The sequence below is a fragment of the Oryx dammah genome, unplaced genomic scaffold (assembly GCF_014754425.2).
Source record: "Oryx dammah isolate SB20612 unplaced genomic scaffold, SCBI_Odam_1.1 HiC_scaffold_15, whole genome shotgun sequence".
Lineage (NCBI taxonomy): Eukaryota > Metazoa > Chordata > Mammalia > Artiodactyla > Bovidae > Oryx > Oryx dammah.
Genome location: NW_024070199.1, coordinates 9360377 through 9383429, shown reverse-complemented (window position 1 = coordinate 9383429; position 23053 = coordinate 9360377). Strand labels below are relative to the sequence as shown.

Below are 23053 nucleotides of genomic sequence, written 5' to 3'. Positions count from 1 at the left end.
TTTGTTCGTAGTGATGCTTTCTAATGCCCACTTGACTTCACATTCCAAGATGTCTGGCTCTAGATTAGTGATCACATCATCATGATTATCTGTGTTATGAAGATCCTCTTTGTACAGTTCTTCTGTGTATTCTTCCCACCTCTTCTTAATATCTTCTGCTTCTGTTAGGTCCATACCATTTCTGTCCTTTATCGAGCCCATCTTTGCATGAAATGTTCCCTTGGTATCTCTAATTTTCTTGAAGAGATCTCTAGTCTTCCCCATTCTGTTCTTCTCCTCTATTTCTTTGCATTGATCACTGAAGAAGGTTTTCTTATCTCTTCTTGCTATTCTTTGGAACTCTGCATTCAGATGCTTATATCTTTCCTTTTCTCTGCTTTTTGCCTCTCTTCTTTTCACAGCTATTTGTAAGGCCTCCTCAGACAGCCATTTTGCTTTTATGCATTTCTTTTCCATGGGGATGGTCTTGATCCCTGTCTCCTGTACAATGTCACAAACCTCATTCCATAGTTCATCAGGCACTCTTTCAGATCTAGGCCCTTAAATCTATTCCTCACTTCCACTGTATAATCATAAGGGATTTGATTTAGGTCATACCTGAATGGTCTAGCGGTTTTCCCTATTTTCTTCAATTTGAGTCTAAATTTGGTAATAAGAAGTTCATGATCTGAGCCACAGTCAGCTCCTGGTCTTGTTTTTGTTGACTGTATAGAGCTTCTCCATCTTTGGCTGCAAATAATATATAGGAAGCCTCTGTTTAGGACCTAGGCAAACAGCTTCAGATAAAGGAATGGTTGAAGGACACAAGACTCCAAATTCATCTTAATTGCTTTCAGGGAAACAGCAACATAAATCCACTTTACATCTCTACTTGAACAATTCTCACTCAGCCTTGATCCTGTCTTTCCTTTTAGTTTATCAAACCCTTACACATTTACTTACACATTTAAAGCAGTTTGAATTATTCATTCCTAAACTCTTTCTTCTGCCTTGCTTGCTTTCTTTCCCTTCCCCTCTCTCTTTCCCTTCCTCTTCTGTCCCTCTTCCCTCCCTCTCTGTGTTATTAAACCGCTCAGAAACTGATTGACTTTCATCTTATCTTTATTCTGTTTGCCTTCTTTTCCAGTATATTTTCCACTTTATTATTTCCTTCTTTTTCACTTATTGAGTTTATCCTATTCTTTTTCTAACTTCCTAAACTGGACACTTGGCTCATTAATTTACATCCTTTCTTCTTTCCTATCTATTTTTCTTGGTTGGGATTTCTTATGCTCCCTGAAACAGAGAATTTTTATGTCTTCCATCAATTCTGAAATATTCTCATCCAGGTCTCGCAAAGTGTTTCGGCCACATTTTCTCTAGTCTCTTCTTCTGGAATTCCAATGAGATACATCAGATCACCTCTTTCTAACCTCCACATCTCTTAAACTCTTTCATGTTTTTTTTTTATCTCTTTGTGATAATTTCTCCAACTTCATTTATTTCATTAATTTTTAATTTTAGTCTAATCTTCACTTATATCATCCACTTTCTAATTGCAATTATAATTTTCATTTTTAGACATTCTTTTTTTGTATGTCCTAATCTGTTGAATCTTTATTATTGAATCTGTCCATTTCTTGGAGAGTCTGTCCTTTATTTAGACATTATATGAAGAGCTTAGGAATACTGTCTGCTATATCTCACTCATGGCAACTTGTTTCTCAGCTTTTTGTAGTTTGGATTCTCAATTCCTATTTTATTAAAACTTTTCCTGAAGGACAAGACTGGACTGAAGCCACATTCAGTGAAGGATGATATGCATCTGCTTCTGCCAGTCACCTAAGAGTGCTATCAAACTGGAACTATTTCAAGTTTTTCTTTGCTTGTTTTCTCAGCTCTAGATTGCTCAGACCACAAAAAGGATGTGATTTCCAACTTGAAAGTGATATGAGCAGTTATCAGTCCTCAAGGCAGATATTTCTGCCTTTCTGTCCCAAGCCAGGAGACAATTTGCCTTCTAATCTTCCTTAGTTGACAAGGAGAGTTATTTTTTTTTGACTTTACCCTCATATTAATCATAAAGTAAAAGGCATGGTCTTATGTGTCTTCTCCCCACCTGTGTGACTGCAGGGCTTTTTCTCCTGCTTTGCTGTAGTCATTAAAAGTAGATTACTGAACTTCCCTGGTGGCACAGTGGTTAAGAACCCACCTGCCAATATAGGGGACACGGGTTTGTTTCTGGTCAGGGAAGATTTCATATGCCACAGAACAACTAAACCCATTTGCCACAACTACTGAAGGCAGTGCGCGCCCTAGAGCTCATGCTCCACAACAAGAGAAGCCACACACACCTCAACAGAGAGCTGCCCGGTGTATCACAACTAGAGAAAGCCTGCACGCAGCAACGAAGACCCAGCAGAGTCAAAAATAATTTAACTTTCTTTAAAAAATTAAAGAAAAATGTAGATTACCAAATCAGCAAATACCTTCAGGGACAGCCGTATCAGCAACCACCTACAACTTTGATTTCCAACTCTCTCTCTTCTCTTGCCTCCAGGGACTTCCCTTATTTAGGATGAGCTCACTTGTGCATTTAAAAGACAAAACCAATACAATATTGTAAAGTAATTAACCTCCAATTAAAATAAATAAATTTATATTTTAAAAGGGGGGGGGAGTCTTGCTCCTATGCTACTTAGTATTTGTAAGTATTTTACATATGAGGTTTTATCAGAATACCTTATCTGCAACTTTGCTGCTAAGAGAACTCAGTTCACTCCTCAATCTACTCCAATCATCCCATCATGACACTGAAAATATTTTCACAAAGGTCTAACTTAACTACTATTTTCCATGAGTCTTATTTGACTTATCAGAAGCTTTCACTTCTCTTTGTTTCTACCACCAGGCTAAAGTCACCACCACCATCTCTTACTTCACATTACTACAACAAACAATCTGATTTCACTGTTCACTCAGTAACCATCACTCACTCCCTAATCCACCATAGCCTAATTAATCTTAAAATATTAAACTGGATCATGTCACTCTCCTGCTGTAAGACTTCCTAATACCCTTAGGATAAAATTTTAAAATTCCTTACGTGGCATAAAAGAAAAGTCTTATTTATCTAGCCTTGCCTACTCCATCAGGCTTGTTATTAAACATCAGTCACAATGGCTTTCTTTCAGATATACAAACACATCAAACTTTCAACAGCCTTGAAACTTTAACATTTTCTACCTCTGTCTACAGCACTCTTTCCATTACTTTGCATGCTCTGGATCCTGATCCTGACTCCTACTTGCTACTATTTGTAGCTTCCAACATTCTTCTTAGCAGATACCTCTGTGTGTAGCTCAGTCAGTAAAGAATCCACTTGCAATGCAGGAGATGCAGGACATACAAGTTTGATCCCTGGGCTGGAAAGACCCCCTGGAGTAGGTAATGGCAACCCACTCCAGTATTCTTGCCTTGGAAATCCCATGGACAGAGGAGCTTGGTGGGCTACAGTTCACGAGGTTGCACAGAGTTGGACATGATTTAGCAACTAAATGCTTCCCTTGTGGCTCAGCTGGTAAAGAATGCACCTGCAATGCAGGAGACCTGGGTTTGATCCCTGGGTTTGGAACATCTCCTGGAGAAGGGAAAGGCTCTTTATTTGCTTGCACTCCAAAATCACTGCAGACAGTGCCTGCAGCCATGAAATTAAAAGATGCTTCTCCTTGGAAAAAAGCTATGACCAACCTAGACAGCATATTAGAAAGCAGAGACATTACTTTGTCATCAAAGGTCTGTCTAGTCAAAGCTATGGTTTTTCCAATAGTCATGTACGGATGTGAGAGTTGGACCATAAAGAAAGCTGCCACTAGCAGTGCTAAGGCAAAGGTTCATAGCAATACAGGCATACCTCAAGAAACAAGAAAAAAAACTCAAATAAATAACCTAACTTTACACCTAAAGCAACTAGGAAAGGAAGAAATAAAGAACCACAGGGTTAGTAGAAGGAAAGAAATCTTAAAAATTACGGCAGAAATAAATGCAAAAAAAAAAAAAAAGAGAGAGAGAGAGAGACCATAGCAAAAATCAACAAAGCCAGAAGCTAGTTCTTTGAAAGGATAAATAAAATTGACAAACCATTAGCCAGACTCATCAAGAAACAAAGGGATAAAAATCAAATCAATAAAACTAGAAATGAAAATGGAGAGATCACAACAGACAACACAGAAATACAAAGGATCATCAATTCAGTTCAGTTCAGTTGCTCAGTCGTGCCCGACTCTTTGCGACCCCATGAATCGCAGTACACCAGGCCTCCCTGTCCATCACGAAATCCCAGAGTTCACTCAGACTCACATCCATCAAGTCAGTGATGCCATCCAGACATCTCATCCTCTCTCGTCCCCTTCTCCTGCCCCCAATCCCTCCCAGCATCAGAGTCTTTTCCAATGAGTCAACTCTTCGCATGAGGTAGCCAAAGTACTGGAATTTCAGCTTTAGCATCATTCCTTCCAAAGAAATCCCAGGACTGACCTCCTTCAGAATGGACTGGTTGGATCTTCTTGCACTCCAGGAGACTACTATCAGCAATTATATGTCAATAAAATGGACAACTTGGAAGAAATGGACAAGTTAATAAAAAAGTACAACTTTCCAAAACTGGACCAGGAAGAAATAGAGAATCTTAACAGACCTATCACAAGCACAGATATTGAAACTGTAATCAGAATTCTTCCAGCAAACAAAAGCCCAGGTCCAGATGGCTTCACAGCTGAATTCTATCAAAAATTTAGAGAAGAGCCAACACCTATCCTACTCAAACTCTTCCAGAAAATTGCAGAGGAAGGTAAACTTCCAAACTCATTCTATGAGGCCACCATCACCCTAATACCAAAACCTGACAAAGATGCCACACACACACACACAAAAAGAAAACTACAGGCCAATATCACTGATGAACATACATGCAAAAATCCTTAACAAAATTCTAGCAATCAGAATCCAGCAACACATTAAAAAGATCATACACCATGACTAAGTGGGCTTTATCCAAGGGATGCAAGGATTCTTCAATATCTGCAAATCAATCAATGTAATACACCACATTAACAAATTGAAAAATAAAAGCCATATGATTATCTCAATAAATGCAGAAAAAGCCTTTGACAAAATTCAACATCCATTTATGATAAAAACTCTCTAGAAAGCAGGAATAGAAGGAACATACCTCAACATAATAAGAGCTATATATGACAAACCCACAGAAAACATTATCCTGAATGGTGAAAAATTGAAAGCATGCCCCATAAAGTCAGGAACAAGACAAGGGTGCCCACTTTCACCACTACTGTTCAAAATAGTTTGGAACTTTTAGCCACAGCAATCAGAGCAGAAAAAGAAATAAAAGGAATCCAAATTGGAAAAGAAGAAGTACAACTCTCACTGCTTGCAGATGACAGGATCCTCTACATAGAAAACCCTAAAGACTCCACCAGAAAATTACTAGAGCTAATTAATGAATATAGTAAAGTTGCAGGATATAAAATCAACACAGAGAAATCCCTTGCTTTCCTATACACTAATAATGATAAAATAGAAAAAGAAATTAAGGAAACAATTCCATTCACCATTGCAACGAAAAGAATTAAATACTTAGGAATATATCTACCTAAAGAAACTAAAGACCTATATATAGAAAACTATAAAACACTGGTGAAAGAAATCAAAGAGACACTAATAGATGGAGAAATACACCATGTTCATGGATCGGAAGAATCAATATAGTGAAAATGAGTATACTACCCCACAGCAATCTATAGATTCAATGCAATCCCTATCAAGCTACCAAAGGTATTTTTCACAGAGCTAGAGCAAATAATTTCAAAGTTTGTATGGAAATACAAAAAACCTCGAATAGCCAAAGCACTCCTGAGAAAGAAGAATGGAACTGGAGGAATCAACCTGCCTGACTTCAGGCTCTACTACAAAGCCACAGTCATCAAGACAGTATGGTACTGGCACAAAGACAGACATATAGATCAATGGAACAAAATAGAAAGCCCAGAGATAAATCCATGTACCTATGGACACCTAATCTTTGACAAAGGAGGCAAGAATATACAATGGAGAAAAGACAATCTCTTTAACAACTGGTGCTGGGAAAACTGGTAAAAGAATGAAATTAGATACACAAAAATAAACTCAAAATGGATTAAAGATCTAAACGTAAGACCAGAAACTATAAAATTCCTAGAGGAGAACATAGGCAAAACACTCTCTGACATAAATCACAGCAGGATCCTTTATGACCCATCTCCCAGAATATTGAAATAAAAGCAAAAATAAACAAATGGGAGCTAGTTAAAATTAAAAGCTTCTGCACAACAAATCAAACTGTAAGCAAAGTGAAAAGACAGCCTTCAGAATGGGAGAAAATAAAAGCAAATGAAGCAACTGACAAAGGACTAATCTCAAAAATATACAAGCAACTCCTGCAGCTCAATTCCAGAAAAATAAACGACGCAATCAAAAAATGGGCCAAAGAACTAAATGACATTTCTCCAAAGAAGACATACAGATGGCTAACAAATACATGAAAAATGCTCAACATCACTCATTATCAGAGAAATGCAAATCAAAACCACAGTGAGGTACCATTTCACACCAGTCAGAATGGCTGCGATCCAAAAGTCTACAAGCAATAAATGCTGGAGAGGGTGTGGAGAAAAGGGAACCCTCTTACACTGTTGGTGGGAATGCAAACTAGTACAGCCACTATGGAGAACAGTGTGGAGATTCTTTTAAAAACTGGAAATAGAACTGCCTTATGACCCAGCAATCCCACTGCTGGGCATACACACCAAGGAAACCAGAATTGAAAGAGACACATGTACGCCAATGTTCAATGCAGCACTGTTTATAATAGCCAGGACATGGAAGCAACCTAGATGTCCATCAGCAGATGAATGGATAAGAAAGCTGTGGTACATATACACAATGGAGTATTACTCAGCCATTAAAAAGAATACATTTGAATCAGTTCTAATGAGGTGGATGAAACTGGAGCCAATTATACAAAGTGAAGTAAGCCAGAAAGAAAAACACCAATACAGTATACTGATGCATATATATGGAATTTAGAAAGATGGTAACAATAACCCTGTATGCGAGACAACAAAAGAGACACAGATGTATAGAACAGTCTTTTGGACTCTGTGGGAGAGGGAGAGGGTGGGTTGATTTGGGAGAATGGCATTGAAACATGTATAATACCATATATGAAATGAATCACCAGTCCAGGTTCAATGCAGGATAGAGGATGCTTGGGGCTGGTGCACTGGGATGACCCAGAGAGATGGTACAGGGAGGGAGGTAGGAGGAGGGTTCAGGATGGTGAACACTTGTACACCTGTGGTGGATTCATGTTGCTGTATGTCAAAACCAATACAATATTGTAAAGTAATTAACCTCCAATTTGCAGCCATGAAATTAAAAGACGCTTACTCCTTGGAAGAAAAGTTATGACCAACCTAGATAGCATATTCAAAAGCAGAGACATTACTTTGCTGACTAGGTCCATCTAGTCAAGGCTATGGTTTTTCCAGTAGTCATGTATGGATGTGAGAGTTGGACTGTGAAGAAGGCTGAACGCTGAAGAATTGATGCTTTTGAACTGTGGTGTTGGAGAAGACACTTGAGAGTCCCTTGGACTGCAAGGAGATCCAACCAGTCCATTCTGAAGGAGATCAGCCCTGGGATTTCTTTGGAAGGAATGATGCTAAAGCTGAAACTCCAGTACTTTGGCCACCTCATGCGAAGAGTTGACTCATTGGAAGACTTTGATGCTGGGAGGGATTGGGGGCAGGAGAAGAATGGGACGACCGAGGATGAGATGGCTGGATGGCATCACGGACTCAATGGACGTGAGCCTGAGTGAACTCCGGGAGATGGTGATGGACAGGGAGGCCTGGCATGCTGTGATTCATGGGGTCACAAAGAGTCAGACATGACTGAGTGACTGAACTGAACTGAACTGACTGAAAATCAATATATTTTTTAAAAAATTACTAAATGTATCAAGGTCCCAACCTCTCTGCTGATGACACTGGTGATGCCCTGCTCTCGTCATGCCTGCTTTCCTGCTGGACATGTGTCTCACCCCTTGGAACCACCTTGGAAGCCCTTAGAACCACATTCAAAACCCTTGGAAGCCTAGAGAACAAGAGTCATCAGCTTTTTATGTCACCTGAAAAAAAATCTCCTCTATTTCATCCCTAGAAAGGAGCTACACGTTTCCACCATCAGATTCTCCACTGGATCATTAACCTGATCATAGAAATTGCCATCGGATACACAAAATGGTGCCCAACATCACTAACCGTCAGGGAAATGCAAATCAAAACCCTACTGAGAGATCACCTTACACCTCTTACAATAGCTGTCATAAAAATGATCAGAAATAAATGCTAGCAATAACGTGCAGCAAGGGGAACCCTCTTGCAGTGTTGGTAGGAAAGTAAATTGCTGCAATTGCTATGGAAAGCAGTATGAATATTCCTCAAAATATTAAAAACATAGTTCAGTTCAGTCACTCAGTTGTGTCTGAATTTTGCGACCCCATGGACTGCAGCACGCCAGGCTTCCCTGTCTATCACCAACTCCTGGAGCTTGCTCAAACTCATGTCTATCGAGCCAGTGATCCCATCCAACATCTCATCCTCTGTAGTCCCCTTCTCCCACTTTCAATCTTTCCCAGCATCAAGGACTTTTCCAGTGAGTCAGTTCTTCACATCAAGTGACCAAAATATTGGAGCTTCAGCATCAGTCCTTCCAGTGAATATTCAGGACTGACTTCCTTTACAATTGACTGATTTGATCTCCTTGCAGTTCAAGGGACTCTCAAGAGTCTTCTCCAACACCAAGTTCAAAAGCATCAATTCTTCAGCTCTCAGCTTTCTTTACAGTCCAACTCTCACATCCATATGTGGCTACTGGAAAAACCACAGCTTTGACTAGACAGACCTTTGTTGGCAAAGTAATGTCTCTGCTTTTTAATATGCCATCAAGTTTGGTCACAGCTTTTCTTCCAAGGAGCATCTTTTAATTCCATGGCTGCAGTCACTATTTGCAGCGATTTTGGAGCCCAAGAAAATAAAGTCTATCACTGTTAAAAGAAACAAAGAAAGCTGAACACTATACTTTTGAACTGTGGTGTTGAAGAAGACTCTTGAAAGTCCCTTGGACTGCAAGGAGATCCAACCAGTCCATCCTAAAGGAAATCAGTCCTGAATATTCATTGGAAGGACTAATGCTGAAGCTGAAACTCCAATACTTTGGCCACCTGACACACAGAACTGACTCACTGGAAAAGACCCTGATGCTGGGAAAGATTGAAGGCAGGAGGAGAAGGGGAAGAGAGAGGATGAGATGGTTTGATGGCATCACCAACTCAATGGACATGAGTTTGAGCAAGCTCCAGGAGTTGGTGATGGACAGGAAGCCTGGCGTGCTGCAGTCAATGGGGTCACAAAGAGTCAGACATAACTGAGTGAACTGAACTGAACCAATTCTAGTATTCTGGCCTAGAGAATTCCATGGACTATACAGTTTATCAGTCTGGCCACAAAGAGTTGGACACAACTGAGCAAATTTCACTTCACTTAGCAACTAAATAACAGCAACAAAACTAGTTAATACATATATAGTACATGGCACAGCATCAATTATACAATAAGCAACTAGTACATTTAGATTTTACTTTTTTATTTTACTGATTTTTATGTAGTTCTGAATGGAAACTGAGAACAACTGGTTATACCATAATTTCCTCTCTACCATTCACTCTGGGCCTTAGCATATTGGAAATGTATATTCTTATTTTACAGAATCAGCCTTAACTTTTCCATATTTTGATCAGTCTGAATTGTCTCTGCCCTAATTTGTTCACAACTGCTCTCCACTGAAGGATCACAAAGAGAAGTTCTAGTTGCCTGTTCTTTATGGAAAGTCTTGCAAATTCCTGCTTCTAAAAACTAAGAACATAATTAGATATTTCATGAATTTATGCTTATTTGTGAGGCTTGTTATTGGTGTTGCTAGTGGTGAGTTTTTATTTAGGAAGGAGAGACAGCATTGTAAAGTTTCATTTGTTTGGTTTGGGGGTTCTTTTGTTTTACTCTAACTTAAATTTCGGTAGTGCTTATTTGTTGGACTACACTAGAAAATGAAGAGTAATTTTTCAAAGAACTTCCACAAATACATTTTTTTAGCAGCTTCTATTTCTAAACTTTACTATTCATATAGAAACAGCAGTTATTTAAGTTGAACTTGTGTCCTTATGGAAGTTTTATATACTAGGGAATCTAGCATATATAAAGACAGAAAGGCTGCAGAATACAGATATATTAAGATCATTTCTCCCTATTTGATGTAAAACACCCTCCTGGTCATTTTTCCTCTCTTGGATTTTTTTCAGCCTCAACTTTATTATATACTCCATTTTAATGTGTCAGGATGCTAGACAAAATGAATAGAAGAGGAAAAAAAGGATATAGCTGAGACCAAAAAATATATATCTATATATTTTTCCCCTTATTTCATGTTTATTGACAACTGTGACAAAACTTATTTCTACAAGGAAAGATAAGACAACAAAATGTGACACTGGGCAAAAAATTATTTAGCAGTTTCCTGGGTGATCTCTATTACACTTAAATCTGAGTGTGCTACCATGCTGAGAGTCTATATAATAGCAATGCTGTTAGAGAGAGAAGTCCTTGCTCACCTGGAACTAGGGAGGCCAGAGATGAGAGGGACTGGACCATTTTTTAACAGTTTTACTGTGTTTACCTAGACCAGGAAAAATATTCCCTGATTCTTACCTCCAATACCTTTATCTTCACTTCTCTGAGCCATACTCAGCCTCAGAAAGTTGATGAAAAATGTTATGAGGATATGTCAATCTAGAATTTGATAACTGCCTGCTTTGGACAGAATGTCTGTGTCCTCCCCAAATTCATATGTTGAAGCCCTAACCCTCAGTCAGGCTGTATTTAGAGATGGGGTTTCCAAGGAAGTAACTAAGGTTAAACAAAGTCATAAGAGTAGAGCCCTGATATGACACTGTAAGAATCATTATAAGAAATGATTTCATATATGATATTATACATGTTTCAATGCCATTACACATGTACACCCATGGCGGATTCATATTGATGTATGGCAAAACCAATAAAATATTGTAAAGTAATTAGGCTACAATTAAACTAAATAAATTTATATTAAAAAAATAAAAACAAAAAAAGAAATGATTTCTTCTCTCTCCCTCCTCAAGAACTAAAAGGAGGTCATATGAACAGACAGCAAGAAGTCAGCTCTCTGGAACCCAAGGGGAGAGCTTTAACCAGACACCAACACTGCTGGCACCTTGAGCCTGAACTTTCAGCCTGCAGAACAATAAGAAACTAAATTTCTGTCGTTTAAGCCACCTCATCTTGTATTTTGTTCTGTTAGCCCTAGTAGACCAGTACTCTCCTCAAAATGAAGAAATCTGGTTTCATTCTTTGCATCTCCAAGAGTGACAGAGGTTCAGTAGCTACTGGGGAGAGGAACTGACAGTTAAGTTAGTCCTTCCCCCTCCCCTGTGTGTGTCCCCATCACATTACATTTCAACTATTATTAACAGTTTGTCAGCAATTATTTTCATAATAATTTCTGCCTTTCTCCTTTACTAGACTATGGAAAAGGGAGGAACTGTACCATTTTTAGCCTTATAGTGTTCCAGTGTTAAGCACAACATAGGAGTAACAAATGTTGCCAGTTACCTGCCCCAAATCCATTTTTCTGCTTTTTTCCCTGCTAAAATATTTTTCTAGATGGACTTTCAGATAGAGGAGCTATGTGACTGTGATTCAGTTCTAGATAATGGACACAAGAAAAGATTTTGTTTTCCTCATTTATTACTGACAACTTTTTTGCCTTATTTATTACACTCTGGGCAGCAATTTGCATGTGACACTGGAGGAGTAGCTATCTTGCTTCGTGAGATGATAGGCCTGAAGACAAAAGCTACATACTATCAACAGTGGAGTAGAAAGATGGAAGGAAGCTGGGAAATTGATAAAATAATGGAATCATTGTATCAGTCCTGGCTTATTTTCGTCTGCACCTCTTGTTTTGAAGGGGGAAATGTTTTATTTCATCAAGCCTGATATTGAGATCTCTGTTACTTGCAGATGATGCAGTTGGTAACTAACACTAGGAGATCAATAAACGTTTATTGATTTGAACTGAATGGATATGGACAGTATTGCCAAAGCTTATGAATTAAATATCCCAGTTAGATACAGTCACCATATGTAGAATTTGGGGCTGGAGTGGGTCATGCTCTGGAACTAAGAATAAAAAACAATCTGGATGATCTATAGAACACCTAAGATTGAATATTCTTTGTTTCAGGGCCCTCACACTAATTTCAATTCAATTCAGTTCAATCACTCAGTCGTGTCTGACTCTTTGCAACTCCATGAATTGCAGCATGCCAGGCCTCCTTGTCCATCACCAACTCCTGGAGTTCACTCAGACTCATGTCCATCGAGTCAGTGATGCCATCCAGCCATCTCATCCTCTGTCATCCTCTTCTCCTCCTGCCTCCAATCCCTCCCAGCATCAGAATCTTTTCCAATGAGTCAACTCTTCGCATGAAGTGGCCAAAGTACTGGCGTTTCAGCTTTAGCATCATTCCTTCCAAAGAAATCCCAGGGCTGATCTCCTAATTTACTAAGTCAATAAAAATCGCATGCTGATAAAAAACAAAAATTTAGTCAGGAGAAAAATAGGCAACACTGTCTTTCTTGAACATCTCTCAGAATTTTGAAGCATCATTAACAGATAATATCTACACAAACAAAAAACAGCAGAAGATTCATAGTATATTAATATACCATGCAAAGCAGAGAGAAAAGGAAGATACAGACATGAGAAATCTGTGGAGCAGATAAAAAAGAAAAGAGAAATCCCCTCCAGATATTGGCACTGACTATACTAGAGAGTACAAATGGAGAGGGCATGAGCATGCAATAATAATCTCAGATACTATCACCATGGAATGTCAGTCGGTTCAGTTCAGTTACTCAGTCATGTCTGACTCTCCAACCCCATGGACTGCAGCACGCCAGGCCTCCCTGTCCATCACCAACTCCCAGAGTTTACTCAAAATCATGTCCATTAAGTCGGTGATGCCATCCAACCATCTCATCCTCTGTCGTCCCCTTCTCTTCCTGCCTTCAATATTTCCCAGCATCAGGGTCTTTTCAAATGAGTCAGTACTTCACATGTACTATAATGCAAGTATTCTACTATGTATTTAATATACTATCTTATTCAAATCTCAGAGAAACCCTTGAGAAAGTCATTTTGTACCCATTTTTCAGATAAGTAAATTGAGTCTTGTGTGGGTGTGCACTCAATTTTGCCCCACCCTTTGCAACCCCATGGACTGTAGCCTGTCAGGATCCTGTGTCCATATGGAATTTTCCCAGCAAGAATACTGGAATGGATTGCTATTTCCTACTCCAGGGGATTCCCTGACCCAGGGATCGAACCCACATCTCTTACATTTCTTGCCCTGGCAGGAGGGTTCTTTACCACTAGTGCCACCTGGGAAGTCCATCTGAGTCTTACAGAAGTGAACAAAATAATTTATTAAAGAAATTTTAGACAAGGATTCAAACCTCTGTCAGCTATATCACCTCCTTGGGTATATCACAGCTCTCTCATGCCCAGCAAAAAGTGCTTCACTTTAGATACTGAGGCTACCACTGCTACAACTGGTTAATAGCCACAACTGTTTAGTTGAATAAACTGTAAGCTCGATTTAAATCATGACATCATAGCTTACTAGTTCTGGGACCTAGAGCAAGACTCTTCTGATCTCAGATCTGTCTTAGCTAAAACATCTATTAATAATGCCTACCCTAAAGGCTAATAGAGTTTTGCCAAGAGAACGCACTGGTCAAAACACTCTCTTCCAACAACACAAAAGAAGACTCTACACATGGACATTACCAGATGGTAAACACCGAAGTCAGATTGATTATATTCTTTGCAGCCAAAGATGGAGAAGCTCCATACAGTCAGCAAAAACAAGACTGGGAGCTGACTGTGGCTCAGATCATGAATTTCTTATTGCCAAATTCAGATGTAAATTGAAGCAAGTGGGAAAAACCACTAGGCCATTCAGATATAACCTAAAAACAAATCCCTTATGATTATACAGTGGAAGTGAGAAATAGATTTAAGGGCCTAGATCTGATAGATAGAGTGCCTGATGAACTATGGACGGAGGTTTGTGATATTGCACAGGAGACAGGGATCAAGCCCATCCCCATGGAAAAGAAATGCAAAACAGCAAAATGGCTGTCTGGGGAGGACTTACAAATAGCTGTGAAAAGAAGAGAAATGAAAAGCAAAGGAGAAAAGGAAAGATATAAGCATCTGAATGCAGTTCCAAGAATACCACGGAAAGATACGAAAGCCTTTCTCAGCGATCAATGCAAAGAAATAGAGGAAAAGAACAGAATGGGAAAGACTAGAGATCTCTTCAAGAAAATTAGAGATACCAAGGGAACATTTCATGCAAAGATGGGCACAATAAGGGACAAAAATGGTATGGACCTAACGGAAGCAGAAGATATTAAGAAGAGGTGGCAGGAATACACAGAAGAACTGTACAAAAGAGATCTTCATGACCCGGGTAATCACAATGGTGTGATCACTGACCTAGAGCCAGACATCCTGGAATGTGAAGTCAAGTGGGCCTTAGAAAGCATCACTACGAACACAGCTAGTGGAGGTGATGGAATTCCAGTTGAGCTATTTCAAATCCTGAAAGATAATGCTGTGAAAGTGTTGCACTCAATATGCCAGCAAATTTGGAAAACTCAGCAGTGGCCACAGGACTGGAAAAGGTCAGTTTTCATTCCAACCCCAAAGAAAGGCAATGCCAAAGAATGCTCAAACTATGGCAAAATTGCACTCATCTCACACGCTAGTGAAGTAATGCTCAAAATTCTCCAAGCCAGGCTTGCAATACGTGAACCTTGAACTTCCAGATGTTCAAGCTGGTTTTAGAAAAGGCAGAGGAACCAGAGATCAAATTGCCAACATCCACTGGATCACGGAAAAGCAAGAGAGTTCCAGAAAAACATCTATTTCTGCTTTATTGATTATGCCAAAGCCTTTGATGGTGTGGATCACAATAAACTGTGGAAAACTCTGAAAGAGATGGGAATGAATATCAGACCACCTGACCTGCCTCTTGAGAAACCTGTATGCAGGTCAGGAAGCAACAGTTAGAACTGGACATGGAACAACATACTGGTTCCAAATAGGAAAAGGAGTACGTCAAGGCTGTATATTGTCACCCTGCTTATTTAACTTACATACAGAGTACATCATGAGAAACGCTGGACTGGAGGAAGCACAAGCTGGAATCAAGATTGCCGGCAGAAATATCAAATCACCTCAGATATGCAGAAGACACCACCCTTATGGCAGAAAGTGAAGAGGAACTCAAAAGCCCCTTGATTAAAGTGAAAGAGGAGAGTTAAAAAGTTGGCTTAAAGCTCAACATTCAGAAAATGAAGATCATGGCATCTGGTCCCATCACTTCATGGCAAATAGATGGGGAAACAGTGGAAACAGTGTCAGACTTTATTTTGGGGGGGCTCCAAAATCACTGCCGATGGTGATTGAAGCCATGAAATTAAAAGATGCTTACTCCTTGGAAGAAAAGTTATGACAAACGTAGATAGTTTATTGAAAGGCAGAGACATTACCTTGCCAACAAAGATCCGTCTAGTCAAGGCTATGGTTTTTCCAGTGGTCCTGTATGGATGTGAGAGTTGGACTGTGAAGAAAGCTGAGTGCCAAAGAATTGATGCTTTTGAACTGTGGTGTTGGAGAAGACTCATGAGAGTCCCTTGGAGTGCAAGAAGACCCAACCAGTCTATTCTAAAGGAGATCAGTTGGGTGTTCACTGGAAGAACTGATGCTGAAGCTGAAACTCCAATACTTTGGCCACCTCATGTAAAGAGTTGACTTGTTGGCAAAGACCCTGATGCTGGGAGGGATTAGGGGCAGGAGGAGAAGGGGACGACAGAGGATGAGATGGTTGGATGGCATCACTGACTCAATGGACATGAGTTTGAGTGAACTCCAGGAGTTGGTGATGGACAGGGAGGCCTGGCGTGCTGTGATTCATGGGGTTGCAAAGAGTCAGACACGACTGAGTGACTGTACTGACTGACCGACTGCATGTCTCATACAATTGTGAACATACCTAAATGCTAAGTAATTTTTTTAGGGGGAAAGGATTATTATCAAGAGAAGATAGAAACAGAGTGATAATTTGCAGTTCTCTGCAATATTTGCATAATAAAATTCCTCTTGACAGAAAATATTTGCTGTATTGAATACTGAACAATTAGTCTCACTATGCTAAGACCATAAGCACAAAAGGACAAAAAATAAGCATCTCCCAATCCAAAAAAGATACAAAGACAATTTATTCATTGTTCATGGTAACATTTCTGCAGTGCCTAAAGAGCAGAGTGTATCACATTCATCTACCTCTTCATTCCTACATCCATCCATATATTCAAAATACATACATATATATACACAGAAACAGAGATACAGACAGAAAGACAGACACACACAGACTAAATTATATACAAGGAACTATATTCATTGCTAGATACACAATGGTGAACTCTGCCTTCTTGGAGCTTGTAGTTTAGTTACCAAAAACATATTGATGGTACAAGATCTTGTGTTTACACACATTTTTTAATCTTCTCATTTTCCTTTATTCTTTTTACTTCATTTTACATCATTCAATATACACTTAACTGAGTGTGTACACTCTTCTCACCTCAATAAATGGGACCTCACTTCCACCAACTGGGCAAAACAAGAACCATGAAATTTCAATAACTCTTCTCTTTCTCTCTCTTTCATTCCATCAGTAATCTTATCAGCTCTTCCTTCTAAATACAGCTCAAATATGACTGCTTCTCATTACCTCTGCCCCACCATCTTGGTAAAAGAAGCCAACCCCTCTTACCTGAGTAATTTCAATCGCTACTTTATTCGTCTTCCTGCTCCTACCCATACTCTACCCTTATCCCACCCTTTGGGTCTTGGTCACGAAAACAAAAGCAAGCAATCAAACACCAAGCCTTCTATACATGAAGGAAGTGAAGTCGCTCAGTCGTGTCCGACTCTTGCGACCTCATGGACTGTAGCCTACCAGGCTCCTCCATCCGTGGGATTCTCCAGGCAAAAGTACTGGAGTGGGTTGCCATTTCCTTCTCCAGGAGACCTTCCCAACCCAGGGATTGAACTCGGGTCTCTCACATTGCAGGCAGATGCTTTACCATCTAAGCCACCAGGGAAGACTCAAGCCTTCTAAAGCAGTTTTTATTTCAGGAAATTTACAGCAAAAGAAACTAGAATTTGTGTTAGTATGAGTTCCTCGTTGCCCACCGAATTTTGAGGTAATGAACTAGGATCTAACAAGGCTGGACATCAAACTCTAGCCACTGGGCTGGAGAACTTTTAAGGTACCTAATTAGGAAGGCACCAATCTCTACCCTGGGATGATCACAGAGGGATCCAAATATAGTAATCATATCATGGCAGAAACTTGGCCTTCAACTCTCTTCCACCAACACCAGCATTCTTCAGTTAGAAGTCAACAGCCTCTCCTGTAGGGGTGAGGGTATGAGGTTTGTAGTTGTTATTATATGATGTGGCAAGCTAGTGACTTATTTTTCAACTAAAGCATTCAACAAGGATTGATTGCCTTAAGTATTTGGTTTCCATGGAGCTCTAAAAGAAGTCAACTTCTCTGTTACCGGCTAAAAGGAATCAGTATTGCACATGATAATCCTACCAGCTATCCTTCTATATAACCCACTCTAACACAATAGTGAAAGTGACCCATTTAAATCAAAAGTCAGATTACATCCCTCCTCTGTTCCAAGTCCTCCAGTGGTTTCCCTTATTACTTTGCATAAAATTCAAAGCCCTACAAGCTCCACCTACCTTCTCACTACCTCTCTAACTTCATTCTTGCCATTCTGTCTGTCCGTCACTCACTCCCTCTCCAGCCACAGGGCCCCTCACAAGTTTTGCTTTTGCTATTCCTTCTGCTACAGCATTTTCTCCCCAGATATCCACAAGGAAGGTAGAGTGCCTCAGATGAGAAATCACAAAGGCATGGAAAACAAATTAAACTACCTGTTTTTCAATAGAAATCCCCAATCTAACTTAATACACACATACAAAAGTCCTGGCTCAGTGATATCCCTGGGGCATTGGGAAGAAGCAAAAGCAAAACCATTTCAGATACAACTTCTTATAAGGTAGGTCATGTGGGATCCCCAAAGGAGGAAAAGAAAAAAAGTTCCACTGAAGATGTTATTGCCAGGAAATGAGTATTTTCATGTTGCTACATGGTTAGGGCTTTCTGAGCAAATTTTACTGGATGCTGAGTTAGATACCAAGCCTTAGAAGTTAAATGATGACTGAGTAGTGAGAGAACTCCTGAGAGATTTACCTTCCTGGAAATATGTGTTCAGCTTTCAGAGCCGGATGAGACATAGGAATATTCCAGGCATTGTAAACCCAGGGACAGTAAGTAGCCTTATCTTCTCCCTGGAGATATGTATTTACATTCCAAAGGGTAAGAACCCAGAAAACCTTGCCTTTCTCTTTCCTTTCTTCTTGTTTACATTAGAGGGATTAGGTTTCTAACCCTCTCTCTCACCAGGGAGTGTGACAGCTATAAATATTTAAACCATCCTATATAAAGGGCTAGAATCATAACTAAAGAGTTTCTCTCCTGCAGTACAGACTTCAGTACATGTAGAGTGACTCTGGCTCTCATCACCTCACCCTGCTGTTGCTCAGCTGCTAAGTAACTGACTCTTCGTGATCCCATGAACTGCAGCACATCAGGTTCCCCTGTCCTTTACTGTCTCCCAGAGTTTGCTCAGATTTAGTTCCATTGAGTCAGTGATGCTATCTAACCATTTCACCCTAGAAGGAGGAAAGAACTGGGGCAAAGAGAACTAATGCAGTTATTAATAAAAGAAGTAACAGCATTGAAATTAAGAAACTTTAAAAAAAAAGAAATAATAGCTTTGATCTCTGCTCCAGAAACCTCATGCTTACATTCAGGATAGTATTTATAAACATAGATTTTAAAATCTATCAATTAACATCTAAATTCACAAACACACGGGAAAATAATGTACCATGGAAAACAGCAGAAACTTACCAAACAGGAGGATGAGCTCCCAGAACTTGAGAAAACAAAACAATCTGAAATTGATTTTTAAAATAACAGAACTTAAATTGATTAAAAAGATAAAAGAACTTATAAAACCATAAAGAAGAAATAGGATAGCATGAAGAAAAACACAGCAAAATTTAGAAAAGAAAGAGAAAAAATGAATAAAGAGACAAACCATAAATAACAAAGTTTTTAAAACTTAACCTTTAATTTAAAAAAAAAATACCTACCATGAACCATAATATGGCTTCTTAAGAGCAAGAATAGACACGAGATGATTTAGTACCTACAAAATGAGGGGAAATACTACTCAATACTGAAATTTGTGCTTGCTCATTTACATAATGATGTGAGGGTACAGAAAGAAAGAAAAATAGCTGCAAACAAGCAAAGGTAATGTTTTCCATTAGTGTATACTTGCTAAAACAACTATTAAAGTAAATACTTAGTGAAGAAATAAATTGAAGAAAAGAGAAAAAGAGGCCAACATGAAGAAATAATAAACACGTGAGTAAATTTGAAAACGCATTGACTATAAAAGCATATTAGTAAAATAATGATTTTTTAAGGGTTTAAAAACTGTGAAAATAATATAAAAGGTAATTTATGAAAGGAGCAATAAAAAAGATGAAGTGTTGCAGGATTTAGGAAAAGGGTAGAGATTTGGGTTGAATTGAGAGTTTATTGAGTCAAAAACACATGTTAAAAATTAAAATTAAAATAAAATAACTTTTTAAAACCATTTTTAATTGAAGTATAGTTATTTTACAATGTGTTTATTTCAGGTGAATAGTAAAGTGATTCAGTTATATATATTATTTTTCACATATATACATTCTTTTTTTTTCATTTTCAATCATTTCTTTATTCCATCTTAAAAGCCTACCCTATTCTTCCTATCACCCTAAAGTATCCACCTGTGACAGCCCATCTCTCCTCAGCCATGGCAGTTCTGAAGAGGTGGCCGGCTGGCCACAAATGGGTGGGTTCTCCAAGGATGAGTCTTGGATCCTGGCTCCTATATCTATAGCTCTATGAAAGTATGTGGGTGTATACATGCATGTGTGTGTACATATATACACACACACATACAGAGAGAGAGAGAGAGAGATTTTTCCAGATTCTTTTCCATTATAGGTTTATACAAGATACCAACTATAGTTCCTTGTGCTCTATAGTAGGTCTTTGTTGTTTTGTATCTCTTAATCTCAAACTCCTAATCTATCTTTCCTCTCTTCCCTCCCCACTATTCCCTTTGGTAACCATAAGGTTGTTTTCTATGTCTGTGAGTCTACTTCTGTTTTGTAAACATTTTCATTTGTTTCTCTTTTTTTAGATTCCATGCATAAGGGATGTCACACAATATTTCTGCTTCTCTGTTTGACTTACTTTACTCAGTATGATACTCTAGGTCCATCCATGCTGCTGCAAATGGCATTATTTCATTTTTTTTGCAGCTTTGTAACATTCCATTTCATACTGTTCATGGGGTTCTCACAGCAAGAATACTGGAGCAGTTTGCCATTCCCTCCTCCAGTGGACCACATTTTGTCAGAACTCTTCACTATGACTAATCCACCTGAAGTGGCCCTGCACAGTATGGCTCATAGTTTCATTGAGCTAAGCAAGCCCCTTTGCCAAGACAAAGCTGTGATCCATGAAGGGAATTACAGCCAAAGAATGTTCAAACTACCATACAACTGAGCTCATTTCACTTACTAGTAAGGTAATGCTCAACATCCTTCAAGCTAGGCTTCAGCAGTATGTGAACCAAGAACTTCCAAATGTACAGACTGGGTTTAGAAAAGAAAGAGGAATGAGAGATCAAATTGCCAACATTTGTTGGATCATAGAGAAAGCAACAGGATTCCAGAAAAACATGTACTTCTGCTTCACTGACTATGCTATAAAGCCTTTGACTGTGTGGATCACAGAAAAACTGTGGAAAACTCTTTAAAAGATGGGAATACCAGACCACCTTACCTGTCTCCAGAAAAACTTGTACATAGGTCAAGAATCCACAGTAAAACCAGACATGGAACAACAGACTGGTTCAAAATTATGACAAGGCTGTATTTTGTTACCCTGCTTATTTAACTCATATGCAGAGTACATCATGTGAAATGTCAGGCTGGATGACTCACAAGCATGAATCAAGATTGACAGGAGAAATAGCAACAACCTCAGATGTGCAGGTGATACCACTTTAATGGCAGAAAGCAAAGAGGAAACTAAAGAACCTCTTGATGAAGGTGAAAGAGGAGAGTGAAAAAGCTTGCTTAAAACTCAACATTTAAAAAAACTAAGATCATGGCATCTGGTCCCATCGCTTCATGGCAAATAGACATGGAAAATGTGAAAATGGTGACAGATTTTATTTTGGGGGCTCCAAAATCACTGTGGATGGTGACTGAAATGACGAATTTAAAAGATGCTTGCTCCTTGGAAGAAAAGCTATGAGAAACCTAAACCGTGTTCTAAAAAGCAGAGACATCACTGTATGGACAATGGTCCATACAGTCAAAGCTCTAGTTTTTCCAGTAATCATGTATGGATGTGAATGTTGAACCATAAAGGAGGCTGAGTGTTAAAGAATTGATACATTTGAACTGTAGTGCTGAAGAAGACTCTTACGAATCCCTTGGACAGCAAGGAAATCAAACCAGTCAATCCTAAAGGAAATCAACCCCAAATATTAATTGAAAGGACTGATGCTGAAACTAAAGCTCCAATACTTTGGCCACCTGATGTGAAGAACCAACTCATTGGAAAAGACCCTGGTGCTGGGAAAGATTGAGGGTAGGAAGAGAAGAGGGCAACAGAGGATGAGATGGTTGGATGGCATCACTGACTCAATGGACATGAGTTTGAGCAAACTCCAGGAGACAGTGAAGGACTGAGAAGCCTGGAGTGCTGCAGTTCATGGGCTGCAAAAAGTTGGACATGACTGAACAATAACAAACACTCTAGTAATCTAGGGCTTCCCTTGTGGTTCAGATGGTAAAGAATCTGTCTGCAATGCAGGAGCCCCAAATTTGATCCTGGGTCAGAAAGATCCCCTGAAGAAAGGAATGGCTACCCACTCCAGTATTCTTGCCTGGAAAACCCCATGGACAGAGGAGCCTGGCAGGCTACAGTCCATGGTGTCACAAGAATCAGACATGACTAAGCAACTAACATTTTCACTTCTTTCTTTTTTCATCATATAATCTGTGAACACAAGGATGCTCTGTCAATAAAATTACTGTAATTTCTCCAATCAACAAATTAAAGAAGAAAAAAACATATCGAGTTATCTCAAAAAAATAATAATACCAGGTAACAAGATTGCTGACTGTGTTTCAGCCAAAGTTCCAAGGTTAAAACTATAAGCTTATATATATAAGCTTATTTAACATTTACAATTACCTCTGATGTATTTTCATTCTTGTTTTACAAATGAAGCTGTGGCCCAGAGAAGCCCAATAACACTCACCTGATAAGCAGCAGGGCCAGGATTTGAATCCAGACAGTCTGATTCTAAAGACCATCTCTTAGCCCAGTACATACCACTTTTCAAACCCCAATTATTTGGGGCGAGGGGGGAAAATACTTTAGCAAACGAGGAAATATTCTAATACATAAGAAAGTGAATCTACTAGCAAATATGCTACTTCATGATAAAAGCTTGTGAAAAGTGAAAAATATGAAACTGTTAGTAGCTCAGTCATG

The 23053-nt window shown here is 39.1% G+C and overlaps 1 protein-coding gene across 6 annotated transcripts in view; it reads right to left on the bottom strand.

Annotated features, from left to right (window-relative positions):
* Positions 1 to 23053, bottom strand: part of DLG2 (discs large MAGUK scaffold protein 2) — a 2338778-nt gene that overhangs the window by 2192425 nt on the left and 123300 nt on the right. The gene's annotated exons all lie outside the window — the stretch shown is intronic.